Source organism: Lactuca virosa, chromosome 5 (genome assembly GCF_052849685.1).
Source record: "Lactuca virosa cultivar CGN04683 chromosome 5, Lactuca_virosa_CGN04683_v6, whole genome shotgun sequence".
Taxonomy (NCBI): Eukaryota; Viridiplantae; Streptophyta; class Magnoliopsida; order Asterales; family Asteraceae; genus Lactuca; species Lactuca virosa.
In genome coordinates this window covers 375,837,605-375,842,811 of record NC_136430.1, presented here as the reverse complement: position 1 = coordinate 375,842,811, position 5,207 = coordinate 375,837,605, and the positions used below count along the sequence as shown (strand labels likewise).

General features: G+C 33.6%; 1 long non-coding RNA gene across 1 annotated transcript; it reads left to right on the top strand.

Annotated features, from left to right (window-relative positions):
* The first annotated feature begins 4,172 nt into the window (after positions 1 to 4,172).
* On the top strand, positions 4,173 to 4,853 carry LOC145114698 (uncharacterized). Its single transcript, XR_013711165.1, has 3 exons — positions 4,173 to 4,417; positions 4,636 to 4,704; positions 4,792 to 4,853. It is a non-coding gene; the product is annotated as an uncharacterized LOC145114698 (long non-coding RNA).
* The last annotated feature ends 354 nt before the right edge of the window (positions 4,854 to 5,207 follow it).

Genomic DNA, 5,207 nt, shown 5'->3' with positions numbered 1-5,207 from the left:
GTTTGAAAAAATCATAACGAGCTTCTAAAGCGTTACTCATACATAAAAATATTGCCTTATTTAGACGGAAATAACGTTTGAATGAGTCTTCATTGTAAAGACAGTTATCGGCGAAGTAATCACGTACCAATAAGTCGTGTGCGACTTGACGATCATGATTGACGACCGCCCTTGTACGAGCAACATTCGAACTTTCTTCATCGTGAATGTATTGTACAACATTAAAAAATGTCGAGATGAATTCTTCCATGTTTTTTTTGGTTTAGAATGAGAGTGAATTTTGATGAAATGTATAAGAAATAGAAGTGTGAGGATTTTATTTATATAGTTGATAAGTTTTCGAAAAAAAAATTGACCCTTTCAATTCGTCGTCGGGAACACGAGTAACCACGACCACGGTCGACCACGACCGGCCGAGGTAGTGTGCACGGTCATGGTCGTGGTCCACGTATACCACGAACCGACTCGTGGCCGGTATACCTGATAGTCTAATGACAATGTAAAAAATGTTATTTCAAAGTCAATGATACCGACATAATTATTTTTAATAACATATATTAATTATATTATAATATTATGCGCAACGCGTTCATGATTATTTATTTTCACCTAATAAAAAATAATCATTCAAAAGTCTTTTAACTTATTATACTTAAATGTACTTATGCCACCAATATATATATATATATATATATATATATATATATATATATATATATATATATATATATATATATATATATATATATAACAAAAAAAAACCCTAAAAATCATAAAAATACATAAAAAATACTTAGAGATCACAAATCTTTTTTTTGATTTTATATTCCTAAAAATCGCAACTTTTTATATAATCTTGCTGAAATTTTTTCTGAAAAAAAAAACCAAAAAAAAAAAATTAAAAAATCGATTTTTTAATTTTTTTTCAGCGAATTTATTAAAAAAAAACTGTGACTTTTAAGTATATAAAGTCAAAAAAAAAATTGCGATCTCTAAATATTTTTTTTAATTAATATCATTATTATTATTGTTTTTGTTTTTATAATTTAACTAGTAAAGAACCGCGGCTACGCCGCTTTCGGGTAATATGAAAAAAAATCGGCCAACTATAAAAGATATGTGCTAAAAATGTAAATCACCATAAATAGGGGAGAAAGTCGACAACCCCTAAAATTAGATGTCAAGAGTGTACAACGAAAAGAAGACATTGGTGGAGAAAATCCAAAAATGTTGTGGCAATAATGTTAAAGTTGTCAAAGTTGAGAAAATATGATGGGAAATTTTAACGGAGCTTTTTTGTGTTTTTTATGTCAAAATATAAAAGTTTTGACTACAAGGATGAAAAGTGTCAAATTCATTAAAGATTTGTGGCAAAAACACCAAAATGTAAAACCTTTGACTGCAAGGACTAAAGTGTCAAAGTCATTAAAGATTTGTGGCAAAAACCTTATGGTACAAAAACTTAATCAAAAGGCAAAAATGTAAAATTTTTCACTTTAGGGACTAAAAGTATCAAATTCAACAAACTTTTGTGGCAGAAACCTAAAATCAAAAAAGTACTATTCCTAAGCTCCTTTGGATTTAATATATATATATATATATATATATATATATATATATATATAAGTAAATATTTTAAAATTAATCATATTATTTGTATTATTTTTTTTAAAGACTGAAAGATGAAAAATGGATATAATATATTTTGAAAAATGTGAAAATTAGAGAAGGATGGCGATGTAAGACTAGGGGTGAGCATAACCGGGTACCCGACCAATTTAACAGGAACCGGAACCGGCGGTTCTTAGTACGACAGAACCGGAACCGGAACCGCCTACACCGGTTCCTTAATTCTTGGAACCGATCCCGGAACCGCTTGGAACCGGTTCCGGTTCCGGGTACCCGCATACTTTTGTGTAAACTTTAACAACTAGTCATTTGCAAATTAATTTACAACAAAAAACAAATCCAACAATAACTTACAAGAAAAAGTAAACATAAACACCTTATCACTAAAAGATCATCATCATTTGCAATAATTTTCGGTTCCGGTTACCCACCGGTCCCGGGTACCCGGTATAAAAACCAAAACCGCTGGTTACCCAGCGGATACCGGTTCCAAGATAATGAGAACCGGAACCGCTTAAGGCGGTTCTTAGATTTTAGGAACCGGAACCGGAACCGCCTAGGCGGTTCGGGTTCCGTAAACGGGTACCCTGTTCCGATGCTCACCCCTATGTAAGACCAGAAAGCTGAAAGACCAAAGATTAGCAAATGGTTTAAGTAGACTCGGCCACTTAGGTTGACCGACAATTGTTTGTATGTCATTATTCTTTTCAAAGATATATATTAATATATATATATATATATATATATATATATATATATATATTAAAGTTATGAAAGATTTTAACAGTAAAGTGGCACCTTTTTTGTCAATTTTGGTCCTCCAACTTACAATATTGACCCTTCATCTTTATGCTTTTGTTCACAAACAACCCTTTCACTTTGGTTTGAATTTTTCATAACCCTCGCCTTTTATTACATATTATAAGTATTTAGTCTTTTGGCAGAAATGGTCCCTCATCATTATTATTATTATTATTAGACAAAATTACACGATTGGTCCCTGTGGTTTACCAGATTTAACATTCTCTTTTTGGACCATAAACCCACCCACCATCTACCATCACCAACACCACCACCAGCGCCAAAATTACATAAATGGTCCATATGGTTTATCCATGGTGACAGTCCCTACTACCTGAAAAGACCAAATTACCCTCACATTAACGGACAAAAAGCAACCAACATGCTATTTTACTTTACAAAGCAATACATTCCAACCCCGGCAACGCCGGAGAATCTTTTCTAGTATATATTAAAGAAATTAAAGTTAGGAACAGTAAACGATGTGGTGATTTGGCATAAATGGTCCTTGCAGTATTCTGGTGTCTCATATTAATATATATATATATATATATATATATATATATATATATATATATATATATATATATATATATATATATATATATTTAATGCAGTATATGATGTTTTCTACAAACTTTCTATACACGTGTTTGTCGACTTTTTTGTTGACTGTTTTGGTAGCCAATCACAGTTGGATTGGTGTAATCACATAGGGTACTGTTTATGCAGTTAGTTTGCCTAGGTTAATCTACCGTGGTCACCGCCTCAGCTCTATTCTTATTCCATCGCTTCTCTTCTTGATTCTTCTTCTAAGTTAAACCTGAAAAGGCTCTCACCACCACCACCCTAGAGGCAACCGTTCACCACCACCAACTTTAATCCTTACTTCCACCGCCTTACTCGACTGAAGGTTCACCATCACTCCTCTAAACCTCTCTCAAAGCGACTCTCCTACCTCCACCGCCGACGGTCGGTGTTGTTATTCACCATCGATGGTGGCGATGCAGCCAAGAGAGAGAAACCCTCTCCAATTGCCTCACGCATCGATAAGCAGACAGGAAAAAAAAGAACAACATTCGCTGGCGCTGCTGGCCACTGTGGTGGTCCGACGGGCTTGCTAACAACGGCGGTCGCAGTTCAGGTAGAGGACGGTGGTAATCGGATTTTACTTCCAGGTCATCGTGCCCGGTTTCACTTCCATCTTTATCTGTTTTGTGCATCATATGTTCTCGATTCTTCTGATTTTTTCTGCTTCATTCTTTTTTCTCGCCTCTTCTCTCAAGCGATCATCAACCACACCGATGGAGACAAAGCTGACGATCGCCCCACCGCCACCATCAGAATCTACGACCACCTCCATAATCGAAACTACGCCAAAAATGTAAGAAAAAAAACTGTAATAAGCAGTTTTTTGCTCTTAAAATAGTCGATAGTTGGAACAGTTCTTTAAAATGGAGGTGGTCGTAGATTCTGATTCTTCTGATTTTTTCAGTTGCTTATTGGAACAGTAATTTAAAATGGTGTTACAAAAGGTTCTATTTTTTTTGTTCAGTGTTGGTATCAATTGTTTGTGTTGTTATTGTCATGGCCTATTAGTTTTTCCATGTCTGATTAAGATTGTAATCTAACATTTCTGAATGCACATTAGTAGTTTGAGAAAATGCCTTAACTAGGCTACTGATTTAGAAACCAATTCTTATTCTGGCTTTACAGTTCCATGTTTACTTTAGCCATGGGATATGGTTTTCAACCCATGTGTTTTAATTATGTATGATTTCACAGAGTGCATATATTGTCATTAAAGAACTTAGTGGGTAACAGGGGGTTTGAAAAACTTGAAACATATCGACTCTTCTCACATCTACAGGTTACAAGGTTACAGGTGGAACTATGGGGAACTATAAAGAAACAGAGGACTGTAACGCTGCCAATACCCCTCTCTGAATATTTTCAAATATACAGGTTACACCAAATGAACAAAAAGGTATGGCTATATCAGACGAGTCCTATCAGAATAAGGGATGTACCATCTTCTTCATCCGTCATTACTTGATTTCACATATTCTCCCTATTTATGTTTTTTCCCTTTAATTGATGCCTTTACTTATGTCGACCCTGTTTACAAATATGTTGCAGTTTGATATGAAATTAGTTATGACTTAAGTTTAGTTAATCTGATACTTTTTTCTTGGATCATGACAGGAGGATTTCTTAATGAAGCTGCAAAACAGATTACACATTGCATATGATAGTTGAATTCCAGAACATCAGGTACACATGAATTTCAACTACCAAAGATTTAGTCTAAAAAATGAAGTGATGATATTCTCATCTCTTTCTGTTAAATTGTTGACATAGGAAGCATTGAGGGGATTATGGAAAGCTGCATTTCAGGGGCGGTGGGTTCACTATGGTACAATATATATATATATATATATATATATATATATATATATATATATATATATATATATATATATATATATATATATATATATATATATATATATATATATATATATATTGTATATTTAGGTTGACAAATCATCAATCTTTCTGCTCAATTTGGGGTAGACATTTACGGTCACAATTTTTTATACTTTATAAATTTGCAAATCATTTGAAATTTAAGCACACGGTTTTTGGTGGAGTTGATCTTTGGTTAGTGTTTAACAGCTATTCCTGCTCTTTATTACGAATTTTACACCTAATTACAAGAAATATTACTAACTGGGTTGAAGTTTGTAAACCAGTGCAAATATAGCAATGTTGGT